Source organism: Ambystoma mexicanum, chromosome 1q (assembly GCF_040938575.1).
Source record: "Ambystoma mexicanum isolate Mex_15411 chromosome 1q, UKY_AmexF1_1, whole genome shotgun sequence".
Classification (NCBI taxonomy): Eukaryota; Metazoa; Chordata; class Amphibia; order Caudata; family Ambystomatidae; genus Ambystoma; species Ambystoma mexicanum.
The window spans coordinates 979,144,455-979,166,441 of NC_090922.1; positions in this window are offsets into that span (position 1 = coordinate 979,144,455).

Here is a 21,987-nt window from a genome sequence, read left to right on the forward strand (position 1 = left end):
CTGCAACACAAGTGAGATACATGCATGCAGGAGTGGTGAGAGGAGCGGGGTAGCTCACCTCTCTCCCAAAACCGACAAACCACATTTGTATTTTCCAGAATTGCTCAGTGACAAATGTGGAAAATATCAAGAGATTTGTGTCTAAAAAATGAGAAAGCCAAGATTAATGTCAATGAAGCTCCTCATGCCTTTATTTGTGACCAATGTTGCCTTCTATTGAAAATGGTAACATTTCCCATTATTCATTAATATTGTTGGAATAGGTGGAGCACATCTCATTTATCATGGCACAGTAAGCGTTTCCTTTGTATCAGCATTCAATAATACTCTTGGTGAACATAGATTACAGAAAGGCTCCATTAAAAGCCACTATGAATATTTTGAAAAATAGATGTTTGTATTTGTGTTTGTGCATTCCAATCTCAGTTTTTTGATTGTCTATTTTGCTTAAACCCACCAATGTCCTTAGACACCTATCAGAGCAGCCACTATTTACAGTAGTATAAAAGAAAGGACATGTCACTTCAAGATTTACTTAAGGAAAGGTGCTTTCTAGGTGAAGTTTCAGGTAATATAATATTTATGATCTGATACCATGTTTGTGTTATTTTTTGACGTAAAGGACAATAATTAAGTAGCATTTACATATTATGATATAAGAGTGAGTGCTGTTTTACAGAAGTGCACTGGAGGCCATTTTGGAAATAATGTGCCCTGGAGGCCATTTTGGAATAATGTACTTAAACAAATGAAAGAAAATGTTTTTGAATATTCTAAACAGAAGCTAGTTTGGTGATTACTCTTGAAAAATCTAAGTAAGAGTTTGTTTAAAAAAAAGTTTAAAAAAAGAATACTTTTGTTTAATGAAACTCTATTCGAATTGCACTGTGACAATTCATTATAGTGCACAAAATGATAAAAACAGGACATGATACAACAGAAACAGACAGGAGAAGATAACAAATAGTACATTAGCCATCAGTTTAAGTCACAGAGATAATACCAGTGGGCTCATCATATCATGAGTTTCCGTACCTCGCTTCATATCCGGAGTGCCTTTCTTAGATAGACATTCTGGAAAGAGTTCACCCACAGTTCTTTAGAAGGATACTTATGATTGATTACAATATTAGTTTTGGGAAGATACACGAAATGAGTATAAAAAATGTAATCACCTCAAGGTGTGGATAGAGAGTCTAATTTCTGGAGCAGAATAATATTGTTTTGTAATGAAGGCAATTCCCATAATCTAGTTGCATTTTCTTTAAAAATATGTCAGGGCATGTACGCAGTATGAAACAACGATTTTCATTATTAAGAAGGTGGCCTTATTTGAAAGGGATTGATTTAAAAGTGTGTCAGGAAAGGAAAGTACTTTGCATTTTAAAGGTTTGTTAGGACATAAATAAAGAAAGGTAATGTAGAGGTGTGATATCTAAATTCCACATAGCAAGAGGATTTGTGGAAAAAGTAAAAGTTAATACAAGTATTTGCTATGTGATATATTGGATATGTGTGTATATAAACCTATAAACCAATATAAACCTAATAAATACAATAAATACAATAGAGAAATCTGCATTAAATTGTGTTTTAATAGGAAACCGTTAAATCTCTGACATGTGAAAGTAAATGTATTGCCACAGTTAACATGGCACATATTATTTGTTAGAAATAGGGTGCAAGCTGAATTGGCTGGAGGAGAATTTTTAATCTGATACTACTGGAAGAAAATACAATTGTTAATTAAAAATGGGCTTCTTGTTATAGATTTGTAGAATCGCTTTATTTGTAAGTAACAGCCTAGAAACTAACTTGTGGTATATTTCAATAGAATTATTTTACAGTTGTTTTTTAATGAGTGCATGTGTGTAAGGGTGTTAGAGAAATGTGCAAACACATCCATGTTTTTTTGATGGTTAGAGAAAAGTCACATTGTAAGGGTGTGGGCATTTTGTTTCTTTTTGACATACGTTTAGTGTGTAAATGGTTTTATAATGGGGTAAACAAGTATTTAGTGTTGTTGTATTTGTGTATGTAATTAATGCATCAGGTGAAATGATATACGGTGCAGTGTAGGGACAAGATGAGGAGAAGACCAGAGTGAAGTTGAAAACCTCAATTTCAGAATTGAAAAGTTATCTCAAGCAATGGACAACAGATGTGTGTGCAGAAATGAAGGGAGGTGTTAACACATTACATGAAATAAATAATTGTGCAGGATCTAACTCCATTGTATCCCAGTTTAATAATCAATTCTCCTTTGATTCAATGATATGTTTTGATGTCGTTCTTCCTGCTCCGCCTACTGATGATCAATACCATAATGCTTCCACATCTTCCATTTATGTTAGCCATAGTGATAAGCATAATTTGTATGAGTTGAACATGGTAAATGCATAGTTTGCTGTCGTGTGTTAATATTTGAGTTGCTCAGTCAAGTTTTTTATTTTCAATAAATGCTTGTTGCATTCGCTTTGCTTAGTGCAACAAGGTTTCTGGTGTACATGTGCAATCACTTTTCTAGGAATGCAGTACACATGTTTAATTAACAGTTGAGTACATGTTAAAAGTTGTAAGGAGTGGTATGAGGGGAGGACATAGCTGTTAGTAGATTTATAATTGTTTGTGGACATTTGGTACGTTAGTCATGTGCCATACACTTATGGGTCTTTAAAACATATGTATGTTATATTCTATTGCCAATAACAGCGGAGGAAGGATAGCTCAGGGGCAAGCTGTTTGTCTTGGAAGCAAGACAACTCTGCGCAACACAGGGTCAAATGCCGATCCTGCGCTTAGAAACCATTCACTGGTATTAAGCGTGTTATGCATGAACAATTAAATAAAAACAATAAAATGTTAAAACTGAGTGCATATGTACAGTATGTCTAGTGGCATGCAAGTTACACTCAGCAAAGCTCAGTGTTTTATGAACATCGGGAATGTACATGCAAATTACTAGGCAAGTGAAGAAGTATTTGGAGAACTGGCTATTGAGTGGGTGAAATGTAAGCATGGTGTTACATAGTGTGTAGATATAGGATATGTGCAGAGTATCCTATTTTCCAACTTTACTTGAAAAACTCTATACAGTCTCTTAGATTTGTACAACTGGCGAGGAATATGTAATGTGACTTTCACTTCTAATTTTACAATATGTAGGACATGCAAAATGAGTGTGTATTGTGTGCAGATTCTCCCACTTTGGGACCAGAAAGCACTCTGCTGAAAAGTACTTCATTTTGTTTTTTTTTCATAATGTTTGTATGGCATCTTGGTAGAAAAAAGCACTGTGGTTCTTATGGAAAATGGACAATGGTCAACTGCCTCGTGAATGATTGCTGTAGTGACAACATGAACACTATGTAATACTGATGTGCCCTTATGCTGGGGAAATATCAAACTGAAGGAGGAGGTGGATGAAGTGGGTGGTGGTCCAGTATATCAAATTGCCTTCTGTAAAGCACCTTTATGGAAGGTGCATATATAGAAGACAAAAGACGAAGGACTACTGCCCATGTTTGCGCACATGGTGCCACGCTTGTTGCACTACACTTGGAAAACACGTGCCTTTTCCACATTATCTATGGTAGTAAAGAACCACCATACATATATATGTGTTGCTTCCCTGCTTTCAGAAAGAATGAAAATGCCCACCCATTTAGCTGCTACTGGTATTAAGGACCATACGTGGAAACAGCGGAACTACATTTAGTCAAAGACTGCCTGAAGATTGCAATGTTATAGACATGTAAGGAGGGAAGCTCATTGGACTGCTTGTTGAAGTAGTACGTGAACAACAGTTCACATCCTTGCCAGAACATATTTATGTGCCTATGTATATCTGTGTTTTATGTGCAACTAAAATAGAAACATTTTAACAAGTACATGAAGAATGTTGGTTAAGTGGACATTACTCCCTATAAAAAGGAGATTAGAGTTAAGTTGTCTTAATGAAAATGTATGAAATTCAGTGAAAATACTTTGTTAAAGTAAGTCCCATTGTGATTGCTCTGCAAAGGAAACCACATCCCAAAAATGTGCCAGGTATGGCACATATCGAAACCATACATTGTAGAAGAATTGCTGCCCGCCCGATGAGATCTGCTAATGCCTACACATTAGAGACTCCCAGATTTAAACGAACCACAACTGGCGGAACTAATTTCCCAGTCAAAGCAGCACAATCCTGGAACGCACTCCTATCAGATCTCAGAATGGAACAACCCTACCCTAAATTCAGACGTAATGTACTCAAACGGCTACTATCAAATTACTCTTAACCCCATGTTCAGTCTGTTCCTATCTCTACCAAGCTCATTGTTTCTGCCACTGACTGTACATACTACCTGCAATATGTACTACATACTATGTGAGCTTGTGCCTCCACCTCCAGAGGTGCCAGTATCCATATATTCCTTGTATGTATGTGTTCATATCTAACATGCCCTGTAACTAAGCTTTAAGTTATCTGGTCCTTTTGCGCCCAGCTACCCAAGGGTTTGGCACGCATTACTAAATAAATAAAGGAACAAACAAACAATTGTCACCTTGATCCACTGCTTCTGCTTCAAAAGCTGCTGCGGCAGATAAAACCAAACATTGTGACTTCCATGACATCACTTGCTCTCGGTACACAGTTTCTTTAAATAAAGACATGTACTAAGTATTGCAAAGTTTTTTGACAACTTCCATGCAGGAAAGCTTCAATCTATGCTACTGTGTAATTGTGTACAACCGTATGCTCTTTTTTAACAGTCACTTTCCTCATTTGCACATTACTCATTGTGCATTTTTCCCAGTGGTCATTTTTGTCTGTTTTTTTAGGGTTGGTGGTGGCAGGGTGAGGTGGCAGGGGTGGGTTGAATGGGGGTTCAGTAGTAAGCTGGTGGCAGGTACCAATATAATACATTTTAAAGGAACAGCAGACATTGAAGATTGTTACTAAGGCATCATTAAAATAACACTGGTATAAAATATAATTTTTCATAAAATTCGTAAATTGTCAAGTAGTGTATATAGATGGTACTCCCAATAGGCAGTTTATTTATCATATGAAAACATTTGAATAGTTTACCTGGGTTTGTTTTGGAATAGAATGTATACCTATTTATAACGTAATCTGTGATGTCATTAGAAATGTTATAAATATCAATAATTATAATTGGGATTTCAGTAATATGATAGATGGCTTAACTTATGATTTTTTAAGAAATGTTGTGGATAACAATTTTGATGTATGATGAGCATTGGCATTTGATATTTTATATATTATGTTATTCAGTGAAAAAACATTGCTAAAGGGACATTCTCCTTAAATTGCACTAATAAAATCCTATCAAAACCAGTGTAAAAAGTGTGTTACAGGGATGTTATGGTTACAATTAAAATCGAAAAACCCCAGAAATGTACCAGTTATTGTAAGCTAAGTAACCATAACTTGTGCCACCTCTGTGCACTGCTAAGACTAACACCCATGACATCAAAGATTACATTGCAAATGCCATTGAAAGGACGACATACCAACACCTCTCAAAAATGTGCAACCAGCATTGTTGACATTGCGCCTTGCATCCTCCATTTGCGGACCAAATGAAGGGGAGCGCAGCCACATCTGTCTCTGGGCAATACAAGAAGAAATTACTCAGGAGGTTGGAAACATGTCCATGACTTTCACAAATGCCTGCTTCATTGCAAACTGTAGTGAGATTCCAGTAACATGGCCCAAACTGTTCCATCCAAAATGAACAATAATAATGCCTTGATGATGCCGCGTCACCAAAGTGGCACAAATGGGAAGCAAATCCACCCACTTTATGCTGCACACTCCATACCTGTGAACATCAACATGATCAAATCCATTATGTGCAGCCACTCCACAGTGCTCTGCATACACCTGCAACCAGTGGATCCACGGGTTCTCCAAAATCCACACACTATGCCTCCTGGAAGACACAGCCATTGTCATTGCCATCTGCACTCCTCGCAGAAAACACACCTTCTGCCACACTCTCTGCTTGCATACCACACCCAGGAAACCTTATTGGCCAATCCCCTGGCCTCCACAGACCCATTTCCATGCCTGCCATCCTCAAAAGCCCCAGATGTGGAGTGGTGTCTGCAGATAAATCATCCAATTCGAGGGTCTGGGGACAGAAATGTATCCCAGAGGAGGTGATTTCCCCTTTAGTGGTGGCTCTGAAAAGAATCTTTTTTTTTAAATGTGCTTGTAAACAAACACCTTTTGTTTTGTATGTTTTGGGGGTTTCTCTCCTTTTCCTCCTTACTGCCTTACATGAACCTCTGCAAAGCATCCCTTAGGTTGTTGAATTGAATGACATTTACAATGGTGGACAAAGAAATGCCATTTACAGTGAAGTAGTGCACACTAAGAGAATCAATATTCTGATTGTGGAAAGAGGACATCCCAGCACTATGCAGAAATGTTGGCATTCCTCTGTTTACAAGACACCTTCCAGCATTTTTCTGGAGACAGAGGAGATTGGGGTTGTTCCATACTGCTCTAGGTGGTATGTGTGAGAGAATCAACTTTGCACTGGGAAAAAGCAGCATCAGTGCCTTCACAAAGTCCTTCAGTGCACTGAGCAATAACCCAAATGCATTGCTCCACAATGTACCAGTACAACATCAGGAGTGCTGAAAGTGGCCATAACTCTGCAAAGAGCCACTACCCCTTGCAAATTGCGGCCAGACACACTGTGCCACAAAGCCTCCACTCCTTGAAAACTAAGATTGCTAGAAATGCCGCTTCCCTCTGCATATCTCTCCAGATCTCTTACAAATAAACCTCCAACAATCAACACCCTGGCTTTCTGCATCTCTGCCATCTCCACTGCACAAAGCAATGCAATACAGTATCACCCTCTCTTTCTATGAAGCACAATCTGAACACCTGATTGGCTAATCCTCACAGTCCCATTTCCATGCCAGGCATACTGAGAAGCCCCAGATGTGGCACGCTCAGTCTGCAGACTACCGCAGTGTCCACGGACCAAATAGCACAGGGCAGCCCTTCTTCCATTTCCACTTCACTCTTTGCAGCAGTCCCTCATTGGCTACTGTTAAGCAGTCACACAACCATCCACCAATCACATCCTAGAACTGTATATCCAACGCTGTCATCACAGTTCAACACTTTAGATATACCATTGAACACTCATAGTACAGGTCTCCTGTTATTCCAAAGCACATCCATCAAAAAGTATTGTAAAACTCTCCAAGATTTCTGCTTCCAGAATCATCCACATCTGCATCCATCAACACAAAATATAGGTATGCATATATTTTGTAGAGTACATTTGCAACTCTTTTACAAATGCATGTGAACAGGGGACCTGCCACTTCCCCTGCATAACTGACTCAATAATCATAATCTAATTCATCCCATCTACTGACCTCACGTGGCAGTTACTTACAATGCTGTGTGTTTTCAAAGTTTTCTTTTAATGCCGACTTGAATAACACTTGTAAACCACATATATCAATTTTAGCAGAACTCTGTGATTTCTTTGTAAAAAAAAAGAAAACCACATTTAGAACATTTGCACATCATGTTCAAGTGCCAGATCCTATGTGAGACTTTAATATATTAACACAACATGCATGCTTGCCCATACCTCCCATTTTAATGGGCAAACTGTTATTTTCTTCTTTCCTTCTGTCACTTTTACAACCTCTTCTCCCTCTAACACACCTGCTGTCAAATGCCCAGAGTACACATAGAAATTGAAAAAACTGCATGTGTGTTATCAAAGCATCGCAAGTACATAGATTGCAAAATTAACAAAGTGCACTGGGCTTACAACTACTCATTTCAACACCATTTGAAGGAAAGCAAATACATGCATGTGTACATTGGCACCAGTACTGCAATGGCACTCATGTGTGGGAAAGTTAATAAAATTGCACCCACTAACATTCTTCTTTCTAATCTGTACGTCTTTCTGACCTTCTGCCTTTTTCTCAACCTACTAGGACTTGCACTACTCCGTTTCCAATGCAAATAATGCAACAACAACTCACATACTTAGAAATCTGCAGCCCCATAGGTGTATCACATCACCAACGGCCCCAACATCAGCGATGCTGATGCTCCCAAGTCCCCATTCCTATACAGTGCTGTACAATTGTACACACACATACAGAGTAACATTTTCCAACACCTGACTTTCCAGGCCAACATGGCATGTAATATCCTAGTTATACCGGAAAGTTTCCTGACAAACAAGTATTAGGAATCTAGTGGCAATCTGTCAGCACCAACAGCGGTGTTACAACTGTATTTATTATCGCGTACAATGTTACTAACTCTTCTTCCCAACAAATCCTCCTGCATGGTAATATCATGTGTTCTCCTAGTGCAATTATTGTGCCATTAACACACATACCCACTTCCCACTTTTCACTTCCATCAAAACCATAACGGTGACACCACTATTAAAAAACCCAGCCTGGATTAACGAGATCCAGTTAACCTTCGCCCCATTATGAACTGCAACTTTTTTGCTTAAGATCATTGATAAGGTTGCCACAAGCCAACTGCAAAAATACATTGATCCACTCCCAACAATCCGGCTTCAGAGAAGCCCATGGAACTGAATCAGCTTTATTGGATCTTCAGACCAAAATGCTGGAGATAATGGACAGGGGCAAATCTGGACTGCTGATCCCATTGGACCTCTCAGCAGCTTTTGATTGGCTGGACCACCAGAAGCTCCGAGAGGCCCTGGATAAGGCAGGTAACTGCTCTCGGGAAGCCATTGAGCGGATCTACTCATTTCCTGGAAACAAGAGTTGCAGGATTCAATGGGGTGACTACTCATCAAGCCAGTAGACTGTGGAGTGCCTAAGGGAGCTAGCTTTTCACCCCTTTTATTTAACATCTATATGCATTGTCTCTGCACCCTCCTCACCAACTTGAGAATATTCTTTACCAACTTTGCAGATGACACACAGCTGGTCATAGAATTGACTGGTTGTCACATTGCTGACAGTGACAAGCTCAATTCCATATACAACTCCATTGAGGCATGGATGAAGACCAACTGGATGTGCTTCAATGGAGGGAAAACCAAGCTTATGGTCTTTGGTTCCCCCCAAACCAGAGCCAAACTCGACCTAGCCTATGCGGCATTCAAAATCAAAAGTACAACAGTTAAGGTCTCAGACAAAGTAAAGACCTTTGGTGTTTATCTACAGGCTTGTCTGGGAGCAGATGCACATGTTTCACATCTTAAACAGACATGCCGGTACCATTAGAAATTGCTGCGACAAATCAGACCCCACTTAAGTCAGCAAAATAGCTCTACCATCGTTAGAGCTATCATTGTATCTAGGCTTCACTACAGGAATTCTCTTATGATAGGGGACAGCAAAAAGTGCATTAAACAATGCCAAATTGTTCAAAACAATGTTATAAGGACAATTACTGGCAAATCAAAAAGGGACCATATCACCAACGAGAGAAAATCGCTTCATTGGCTATCGATCAAAGATCGAATTACCTTTAAATCAATGTCTTTGGTTCACCACTGTATATACGGAGATTCCCCCGAATATCTGAAAAATTAAATCAGCCCATACATGCCTGGTCGGACCTTAAGATCCGGAAACAAAGGGCTTGTCAAAACAGGTAACCCAAAAAAAGCAAACGGACTTGGACGGGCGTTCCCTGCCAAAGCCACTGCAAGATGGAATGAATGTCCACTACACCTTAGATTTGAACTTAACTATCTCAAGTTTAGAAAGAACTTGAAAACAGTGTTTTTTAGATAAATCAGCTACTACTCGATCCCCCCCACCTCCTACTGATAGTACACACATTTCCTGTTATCTTTTTGTTTGTCCTGGTGTCTCTGTTCAGCGCCCTGATGCCTGCGGGCTGCGACACTCTATAAACATATAAATAAAAATACCCACTCACTTCCTTCTTTCACAATGGCAGGGAAGAACAACCTCCTGAAAGACAGCAATGTCTTTACCCAGAAATAAAACCCTGAAGAAACCTACTCTTAACATCCAACAAAGTAAGTGCAGTACTGTAGTAGTATTCTTCCTGGTACTCATACAGTGCAGTGTAGTATACTAGCCTACAAAATTCTATCCATCCGAACAACATTGGCTTCACTCTTACTCATTGTATCTCAGCAGGTCCACTATTTGTATTCTCATCTGAACACCAGTATCGTAACACCCACTAGTTTTGTGAAAACATTGTAATGTCCTTACTTAGTCATGCAAAGTACACTGTCTAACACACTGAAGCAAACCTTTCACACACCAACACACACAGCTACTAGTAGAATCTTCCCAACCAGAAGTAACAGCCCATTGCACAATCACGCACCCTTCCATTTATGCCTACCCTGATATTCAGACACTGATGCACAGTGCACGCAAATACATTGCACAACTTTGAAACCCACACATTCATTTTTTCTCAAACAGACAAAAGAGAACGCCTACCAAAAAGCCACCCCATAGAAAACAATGCAAGAATAGAGCAGATAATATTTAAAGCATGCTAAATAGACATCCACCTCTAGCAGAGTTTATACAAAATGTTCAAACTAAACAGCTAAAACAGTCACTGAAAAAAACTGAACCAGCTAGCAGGAAAGAAAGTGGGGCCCCTCTTCCAAAATGTAAAAATAAAAAGAAATGTATTAAGAAGAATACAACTACCAGTAGCGCTAGCACTGCATCTACCAATGGTAACATAGCCACAGGTAAGCATTCCAAAAAATTAATTTTACATAAAATGTTCCACCGTAGAGTACTTCAGAACCTCATAAAAACAGCAGAGACATCACGCCCAACCCTTAAAAATTACTGCAGAAAACAAATCCTGGAATCTCTCATTGACAGTGCAATGCTCCTCAAAAGAAAATTGTTTATATTAATTTTAAACAGAATGAAACCACTAACAAAATGAATTAGTAAACTACAAAAAGTTGCAACATGCGCAATATCAACATAGATACCTTTGCAAACTTCTGTGCAGGTGAGTGGATTCACACAACCAGCACAGAGCCATATTTCAATGAAAGGGCATAGAAACAAGAGCAAACAATCCCATTTGCCATACATAGCAAATGCCAAGGGTATGCAATGGTAGACAGCACCATTATGGCAGAAGAAAGGCTCATTGAAAGAATGTCCTCAACAGACGTACAATCAACTCTCCATTCCACCAACCCGTCCCATCTACAGACGGCCTTGCACCTCAATGTGTAATGTACAGAAACAATCCTTCAAATGTTTACAGCAATTCTTCAATCAGTATATGAAAGCCAAAGACAAATACAAAATTAAAACATTGCGAACTGTGGGCACTTGTCCAGTGTGCAAATACACAGGACTACAAGGACATTCATTAGCCTTCATTTCCGGGCCTGCTTGCAAAAGCACCTTCCACCATATCCAAATGTTAGTAACACACTATTCTATTATACAAAATCTTGTTCAGAGAATATACTATGCAAAAAGTCCTGCTTTAGCACTGGAGCATTTAAATCACATTCTCCTACATGTCATAGCCAAAGAACTCCTGGAAGAAATAGACCACATCCAAAGCAAATATTTTGGAAGTAAAGAGCACTTATAAAATTCAGTAACTTTAGAGAAGAGTAGTGACAACCACACAGATGCCCACCTTCTAATACACACATACAAAAAAGAAATAGCAAAGTTTGAAAGCATATCTTCTGAAGTACCAAACCAAGTATGTGTGTGTTGTTGCATCATTTTTTATACAAACAGCACCAAAACGGTAAATATAGCATACAAAATAGAAGACAATGAGGAATCCGAGTGAATGGTGTACCTACAAAAGACAACAAAAAAATGGAAACAACTAGTATACTTAAGAAAAGTTAAAGAAGCCCTACAATATCTTCAAGATAACAATGAATACTACACAGAAATAATCATTGAAGAAAACCTGAGGGAAACCACCAAAATAAGTCAGGATTCCTCATCAACTGGCCAATTTGAACTTGTAGATCCGATTACAGCATCCAATATTTTAGACCAGTATACAATTCACCCACGGCACTCCAAAGACAGAACAGATGATGCACTAGAAACATATCAAACGTCGCAAGCCAAAGGATTTCCAATCAGCATATGAGTTAAAAGTGTAGAAGCACAAGCCTTTCCTCTACTCTTTCCTACTGGAAAAGGGGGAAGGTATGATGAAAGATGCACACAAATAACAGCATCTGAATACCGCTCTTTCCAAATGTTTTCTGCAGACCCCAGATTCAGACAAAACATTTTACATATTTCACCTCCTGTGAACTAGCGGCTCTATGTTACAGAGTTGCACACACATTGAAAACAGGTTCGAATTTTTTAAACATGTCTGCTATGCATCTACTTCAAAAGGTACCAGAGAAAGATTAAGTTTTGCAGTCAAGTATCACAAATCTCTTGGCAAAAATGCATGGTACAAAAGAATACTGGTCCTGAGGTCACACAGATGTACGGTGTATGCTACTCAACATTGGCCCAACCACATGGTTTGTCACTTTAAGTTGTGCAGAGTATGCATGGGAAGACTTGCACGATTTCCTACGCATAAGAAATGAAAACAAAGCAGGGATAGACATAAAAACACCACTCTCTTGACCCTGTAAATGTGTCAAGGTACATCCACCACCGTTGTATTGCCATGCTGCACTGCATCTGTAATAAAGCAATTCCTCCCATTAGAGAAGTGCAACACTCCTTTTGGAGAAAAGAATATCAATCCAGAGGAGCACCACACATCCACATGCTTTTGTGGATAGAAGAGGCTCCTAAATTTGGTCAGGACAGTGATGCCACTGTTTTGCAGTTCATTCACAAATATGTAACTGGCGACATCCCTTCAGAAAGCACACATATTAAGCTACATAACACTTGTTGCAGATTCAAAAACATAAATGTGGCAAATATTGTCAACACAGATATAAAAAACAAAGGCACATATTACACCAAATGCTGCTTTGGTTTCCCAAGACCAGTTTCAGCAAAAGGACAAGTTGTCATGGTCATGAAGTCAGGGGCACAGTAATGCAGGGGTCGCATGCACAAGAGACCTGGGTGGACAGTGTCCTGGAGCCTTTGGCACCAGGCTCATGAACAAAAGTAAACAAGAACATCAATTTAATACCAAAAAGCTTGTATTATGGACATAGCACTTCAGATGCATTAACCTTGAGCATTCCATCTATTAAGCAGGATGCATTAACCTTGAACATTCCATCCATTAAGCAGCCCCAATTGTATTCTTGGATGTGGCTGCTAATGGATTGCCTTTGCACATGCTCACTGTCTAGGAGTGGCAGGGTGTGGCTTGTTAGCCGGCCCTATTGGGCATGCCCACAATCTCAGCTATATAAGCTGCCCCGATCCTCAAGACAGACGCTTCGCACTATTCTGCACTTGCAAGCAGCGTAACGCTCACCGTCGCCTGTCAGACTTACCTTTGAAGATCTTGCTTTCTGGGCATCCTGCTCCCTGCCAGCATACTTACCAACTGGGGGAAGCTGTTCTTACCAATACACCTCTTCGGCGAACCAAGTATTCATCTTTACACTTTCCGGAACGCCGAAATCTTCATCTTGGCACTGCAGCACGACAGATGCGCCTGCAAGGAAAAACTGAAATCAAGGTTAGACATCGAAAAAAACAGTCAGTTTAAGGTTGCACTTCGCCATACTTGGCACTTTCCTTAAACCAACAATTAACTGCTGTCGAACATTGCGGTAGCATCCATCTTCCATCCGGCCGCGTCTTACTTCTCACAGCTGCATTTAGGCCGCATTTCCATCTGAGGGAAGAAAACAGAAGAGAGACATTATTGCGTGCATAAATAGGAGCAACATATAACTACATTAAAGAGAACAAACAGCATCACAAGAGCTCAAGAAACACTTACCAATCATAAGGAGAAGCATAGTCACAGTTGGACTGGACTAATCCTTATCAGGGATCAGTGAAGGAACTAGATCCCATTTGACGCGCACCTGGCAGAAGTAGCAGGACGGAGAGCTTATCTTCCATAATTCACAGGCGAGCTTTATGGGCCGCTGTATGCTCATAGAAACCGTACTTTGGGGTGAAGGGTTCGGGAGGTACAACAATCGCAGATTGGTGCACTCACACACTCTTATCTACACGCAGGAGCAGTATCACCATGTACCACCGCTCACAGCTTTTTTACTGAGGGAGAGGCCTGAATGGGGGAGATTCAAGTTCAGGGAGGGCTGCAACCGTGCCCCAATGCCTCTGCAGAGACCAGGTGAGTGTAATACAAGTATACAGCTTCATGTCTACTGTTAAACACAGTGTGAAAGGCAAATCACCTAAGAACACATACTGCATTAATCAACTGCCCTCTTGTGGAATGCAAACATAAATGTACAGTACATTGTAGACAATTCCACTGCTGTTGCATGACATGTCGCAGCCTACCTAACCAAAGCTGAGAAAACAGAGTTGAAAGACCTCTGGATAGACATATCATCTGACAAAACCTTGTCAAAAGAATTATACAGCTTTGGCATAAAAATGCTCTGCCATAGATAATGTGGTTGCTACGAAGCTGCAGGCCGTTTAACATGCACAGCCTTATATGTGAAATCTGAACACATAGTCTGGCTAAGCCTTGGTCCTGCTACATCCAGAAAAAGAGTGCTCAAATCATACCAAGACATAGAAAATAATGTCAAAAACGATCCCAACAGCCAGGACAGGGTGAAATACTATTTATTGGACACATACTATCCAAAAAGGAGTACTGCTTTGGAATAAATGTGTCTATACCACATGGCCCAACATTTCTCATACAAGAATATTATTAAACCAGATAAAAAAAAGGTAAGTACATAGTTAAGACTTGTGAAGGCAGCCTTGTTAAACTTACTAAACCCAGCCTGATTAATCATATGAAGTTATCATTTAAAACTCCTCAACATAGAGAACTTTACTACATGTCCCTACTCCAACTTTTTAAACCACGGAGAAAATAAGATGTATTAGACACCCATGACTCCTATGAAGATGTTTTCAATGCAAATGAAAGCAGTATAACAAATATAAATTTCAAGCAGCACAAAAACATGTTGGACAATGAACGTCAACAAGAGGAAGAAGTCCAAGCACAACTAATCAAAGACACTTCTGAGGGCAGTTAACCTTCTGTTAGAGGACGTCAAGAACCACTTGGAGAGCCACTCATAGTAAATGAGGCAGAATTAGCCAGGACTGAAGTAGAAAACACCATGTGCCAATATTAGGAATCTGAAGAAAACTTTGCTCTACTAAAATCCCAAACTCAATGATAAACAACGTAGCATTTTCCTGGAAGTAACTAAAGAAAGTGAACATAGTGTGCAGCACAAAACTCAAATGTGTAGCTGTCAAAATTGTAAACATGTACTCCTGTATGTAAGTTGTAAGTGGTGAAGCTGCTTCAGGCCAAACATTCTTAACAAAAATCATCAGCAAGTTCCTCCAAAAATTGACAAACAGCAAGCTTTCAGCTGTTGTAGCAGCCCCCACAGGTTTAGCTTTCTACAACATAGGTGGTGCTACTTTACACCGACTGCTGCTCCTTCCAGTAGAATACCAAAACAAATTAGAGTAGTACAAACTTTCAACAAAAGCTGCTATTGATCTATGCAGAATTCTGAAACAAATGAAAATGCTCCTAATAGATGAGATGAGCATGGTCTCCAACCTCATGTTGGCTTTGATTCATCTCAGATTGCAAGAGGTTCTTAAAATGAACTATGAAGAACTCTTTGCAGGAAAACATGTTATTATTTTTGCAGATCTTCCACAATTAACAATAGTGAAAGGTTAACCTATTTTTAAAACCCCAGGACACAAATTCTGCCATGACACACTTGGCAGCATAGCAAATGCAAATCTCCGGCAACATTTCCAATACAGAGAACTAACTTAAAACATGCATCATTCTGCAGACCTCACCTATTCTGCCATTTTGAAAAGCATTTGGATTGGTCTGCTTTCTATGGATGCACAATATATCTTAAATAGTACACTCATCCATGAACTATGCGGGCATAACACATCTGCTGTAGATGTCATGGAATAATTAGCACACAAAAATTAGAAATGTATGTCTATAATGCCAAACCTAGCAAGCTGTACACAATTTAATGAAAGAATGTTACAAAAAGAAATGCAATCAATAGTACAAATTAACTCCACAGACAAACTGGATGTGCACGGTATGACACTGCCTATGTGTCAACAAGCCACAGCACGACTAAATACAGCTGGTTTGGAGAACATGTTAACATTGTGTTTAAACTATAGAGTAATGCTAAAATGTAACTTTGACATGGAGCAAGGTTTAGATAATGGAGCACTTGATTCAGTTGTTGGCTTCCAGACATATCCATGTGACAACAACATTGAGTTTGTCAACATCGACTTTGACAACTTTGCTCAACAGCCAAGTCTTTCATTTCAAAGACATGTATGTGCACAAAGAACAGTTCTCTCTGTATCTTGCATATGTAGGCACTATTAATAAATCGCAAGGTCTAACCCTAGAACAGGCATTGATTGACATTGGCAGCATAGTCTTTAAAGAGGCTATGAGTTAAATAGCTCTGTCACGGCTATGTACACTTGAAGGACTATTTGTAGTCAATTTTGATATAAACAAACTCAAGGCTGACATGCCTTGCATCATAGAGTACAACAGACTATGTGCACTCTACTCACCCCATCTCAATATGTACCCTGTTCTTCAAAAAGGAAGGAAAACTTGTTAAAAGTAAAGTAATGCAAACAGAATTTATAAGAGATCTCCCAACAGTACCACCAAAGAAATTGAAAGCAGCTGCTACTCCATCAAGTAGCACAACCACAAAAGGATGTAGTGCAAACACAAGTTGTGATGCTTGAGCTAAAACATGGTGCTGGTGCGCCGTGCATTCTGGGGCACTCAGAGCCATAATGGATATGTATTCCATGCCTCAGTGAAAATTGCACTTGCTTTGCTAAAAGACATGTTTTAAACGTTATTCATTGCTGAGCCTGGTATGCAGGTCTCAGCCAAGGACACAGCACTGGGAAGCCAGAATCCACAGGTGCCGGCTGGTACCAGATATAAAAATAGGTTTTGTTATGGCTTGCTCTGCTTGCGCCAAGGTCGCAAGATGAGTTATGAAATTATTTTCTGTGGTGCTTTAGGAGAGGGAAGCGCTTTGCTCCTTGGGGTTACCGTTGGCTGGCCCAACCGGCAGCCAACAGTCACTCATCAATGTGCAAGCGCTAATGCCAGAAGGTTAGAGAAATTGACACCCCTTTTGAGGAGTGCATATATGCAAAGCTCTGCAAAGGTCAGGTGGAAAAAGCACAAACACCTCAGCCGGAGGGGGGGCACCTTGTTCCGACCTACCTGTGGGCTGTTGTGCTCTCAGCCTGGCTGTTACTGGGGTCTTTCAGCCGCTCTTGGCGAGATGAGTGATTCAGTTACGTCCATGGTGATGTATTCTTTCTAATTCACTATCTTTTTTGTGATTTATTTCTGTGTTATCACTTATTGCTTTATGAATAAATAGTCATATAAGTGTTAATTATCCTCTAACTGCATATTGTGTGTGAGTTGTTGCTCCGTCTACCTGCGTTCAAAGTATTTGCTCTGCTGTGCAAATTTCCTGGTGATAAATAACTATCTGTGCACTCTTGGCGAGCAATACATTTTTGGTGACGAGGATGGGATATTTGTGATGAATTGCTCCAAATATTAAAGAATCTGTTTCAACGCAGATAGGCTTTGCTTACATTGCAAGTGAACGTTTGTTTTCATTTGGCAGTGAGTGTAGGACTGTATTAATCTGTTTTTTTGTGTTTGTGTGCGTGCTTGCGCGAGTGACTGCAGAGTGGAAAGAAAAAAAAGAGGTTTTGAAAATTACTGTAATGATGAATGGTTTGGAAAGAAGACAGAGTTCCTATTATCAATAGAAACTCCCATCCCCTGCACACCATTTGTTATTGGAAATACACGTTCCAAACAGTATTCTAATAATTTAAATAATTCAAACGATGTGTGTTTCAATATAAGCAACTACTTTTTGACAATTATTTCAAAACATTCAAGGAAACGTTCAATTAAGAATAATTTAATCTTGTAATTATAATTGAAAATCAAAAATAAGAGATCTATTCACTCAACAAAATCAATTTGTAATGATCATGAGCTCTACGCGTTTCGAGAGGGAACCTCTCTTCTTCAGGAGCAATCAACAATATTTAAAACAGAGCATTTAACAGAAATTCTTTTGACAAAAATTTTACAGTTCATCAATTCAAGAGAATGCCTTTTCTTCAAACTTTGTGTAAACACAATAGAATTTTTCAGCTTAATTGTCTTGTGTGTCTTCAACACAATCATTCAATTGTGGGATTATGGAAACGTCATCTTGTGGCAAAATTCTCTGAGATTCTGTGAATAATATTTATATGTATTATTAGTAATGTATGGATTAAATAAGGTTCTGATAATGATCAGATACATTATTTAAATACCTGTGACGTGTTACACCATATGCCAACAGGTTTTAGGTGTCCAAATGCCAGACTGTTCAAATGATATTGCCCTATGGAGTAAAGTATACCCACTTCTTAGATGTATGTGTTTCAGTTGTCCTAATTAACAAATAAGATGTATTTATACAATGTGCATATTGGAACTATTTAATGCACTCACCTACTCCGTAGAGTGCTGTGTTTAGTACAGCCACGTTCTACTGGTGTCAACGTTAATTGTAATGTCGTGCGGTCCAAATTCCAGAGTTAGTTACCCTCAAGTGTTCGATTTTCTAAAGAAAAAATGATATCTGTCAGAATTCAGTGGTTTCTAGCTGCTATGTGCTGAATTAATTGTGCAGCATTAACGAGTCTTACCTCAATCTCTCCGTGTGCTAATCGTCAATATTTCTTTCCCGATTCTGGTGAACGAAAGACAAGTCACTTGCGCTTAGTTTCTTAAGAAGTCATGTGATGTGAATCACATGACCACCCGGAATTCTGGGCATCGTAGTGAATTCCAGTATAGTGTTCATATTAGTGAACGACCTGAGTGTGTATGTGATAGATGTATGAAACTCGCCTAAACTTCTAAGTGTATTTGCCAAATATGCTTATTGCAATTCTAATCGACTCAAGTCTGTGCATTGATACATATGATGTTGATCGCATGCTTGCACAAAATCTATAACTAATATGCTTTTGTTTCTGTGTAGATTCACCAGGTATACTTCTTTGTATATATGAAATTTGAAACATATTATCAATGCGTGTTGTGGTCATGTGATGTTAATCACCTGACCATACAGGATTCTGGGAATCCTAGTGTCTCTATATCGAAGGCTGTCTAATTGTATTCAGATCTTCTTTCCATTATCCCACAATCAAGGCAACATATATCATATAACATGGTGAGATCCAACATTTTGATGTTTAAACAATTTTTAGCAACTTTTTAACCATCTGACCAGTGTATTCTGTTGGTTTCCATTTTATTGATCTAAACATGTTGTTGTTTTCATGTTATCAGTTGTTTACAAAAACACATTCAAGGAATACTCTTAGTTCATGCCTCTAGGTTCTAGGGCATCCAATTTGTGTACCCAAAACATCTCTCTATGAGACAGAATTTGTTGTAAGTTACCACCTCTCGCTGGTCGTGTAATGGTCTCAAGGACCACAAACTTCAGTTGTGAGATTGTGTGATGGTGATCTCGAAAGTGTCTTGTGACTGGTGATTTTATGTTACCTGTTCTAATGTTCGACTTGTGTTCAGATATACGATCTTTCACCCGTCTCTGTGTTTGGCCCACATAAAACTTGCCACAGGGCAAATTAGTCCATATATATAAGGATGTCTTATTGTGGAACCTTTTTGGACATTATTGCATTGACTGCAGTTCAAACAGGGGAATGTCCCTTTCTTTGATTTTAGTAATAACCGTTGTTGTGTTGTGGTCGTTCTCTCCGCTTTGACTAGTGAATCCCGTAGGTTCCTGCCTCTATTGTATGCCATTAGCGGTGGTTTCGGGAACAGAGTACTGAGTTGTGGGTCTAGTCTAGTGATTTTCCAATTCTTCTGTAGACACTTTTAGATCTGTGCGCTGCTTGTAGAGTACTGTGACAAATAGATCAATGGAGGATTATCCTTATCTTGTTTGTTCTGTTGAACTAAAAGTTCAGACCTTTTCTTCAGTCGACATCTTTCTTTGGCTTCTGTCAGTATCGGTTGTGGAAAACCTCTCTCTTTGTACCGTGTGAGTTGATCTATTTCTGCTTCTTTATAGCCTTCTTCATTGGAAACAGTACATTGAGGGGGTAATTCATAGAATTTAGCGCACAAGTGGCGCACGCGGCTGGTGCACAGTGTGCGCGTGCAAATCCCTGCGCCAGCCGCGTGCGCTAAAATACATTTCCGCTCACAGCGTATTCATTGATTCCAGCCACCAAAACCAGCCGTGGCGCACAGTGGCGCAGCGACCCTGCAGCAGCGCCAGTTACGTCCCCAAGAACGCCCCTTGCGCAGGGAAAAGCCATCAAAATCCCCAATCCAGCGCAAAGGGCTGCGCTAACACTGTACCAGCACGGCAAGCGGGGAACGCGTATCACCGGGGATCGCAGGAAGTTACACACACGATTGGCCCTGTGCGAGCGGGGTACGTGTATTACTGGGGTAAACGGGAAGTTTCACACGCAAGTGGCCCTGTGCGAGCGGGGTACGTGTATTACTGAGGTGCATGGGAAGTGTCACACGCGATTGGCCCTGTGTGAGCGGGGTACGTGCATTACTGGGGTGCGCGGGAAGTTTCACACGCGATTTCAGCAGGGTACGTGTATTACTGGGGTGCGCTGGAAGTCTCACACGCGATTGGCCCTGTGCAAGTGGGGTACGTGTATTACTGGGGTACGTGGGAAGTTTCACCCGTGATTTCAGCTGGGTACGTGTATTACTGGGGTGCGCTGGAAGTTTCACACGCGATTGGCCCTGTGCGAGCGGGGTAAGTGTATTACTGGGGTGCGCGGGAAGTTTCACACGCGATTTCAGCAGGGTACGTGTATTACTGGGGTGCGCGGGAAGTCTCACACGCGATTGGCCCTGTGCGAGCGGGGTACGTGTATTACTGGTGTGCGCAGGAAGTTTCACACGCAATTTCAGCAGGGTACGTGTATTACTTGGGTGCGCGGGAAGTTTCACACGCGATTGTCCCTGTGCGAGCGGGGTACGTGTATTACTGGGGTGCGCGGGAAGTTCCACACGCGATTTCAGCAGGGTACGTGTATTACTGGGGTGCGCGGGAAGTTCCACACGCGATTTCAGCAGGATATGTGTATTACTGGGGTGCGCGGGAAGTTTCACACACGATTGGCCCTGTACGAGCGGGGTACATATATTACTGGGGTGCGCGGGAAGTTTCACACGTGATTTCAGCAGGGTACGTGTATCACTGGGGTGCGCTGGAAGTTTTACACGCGATTTCAGCACGGTATGTGTATTAATGAGGTGCGCGGGAAGTTTCACACGCGATTTCAGCAAGGTACGTGTATTTTGGGGGTGCCGGGGAGTCCCACACGTGATTTGGCAGTGTGGGTCCTCCCAGGTGTTCCCTGTACACCCTCCACGGCCCCTGCAGGCAGCCCACACCACAGGGGACTACCCTGCATCCCTGGTCATGTCCTGCAGGCAGCCCACCCAACATGGGCATGCCCCCCAGCAAAGGCACATGTCTCCTTGCACTACTGATCACCAACTCATGTCCCCTTGCACCCCCACCCCCAGCATTGCGAGGCACCTGCCAGCAGGCCCCCACTCATGTCCCACTCATGTCCCCCTGCACCCCCACTCCCCAGCATTGCGGGGCACCTGCCAGCAGGCTCCCACTCATGTCCCACTCATGTCCCCCTGCACCT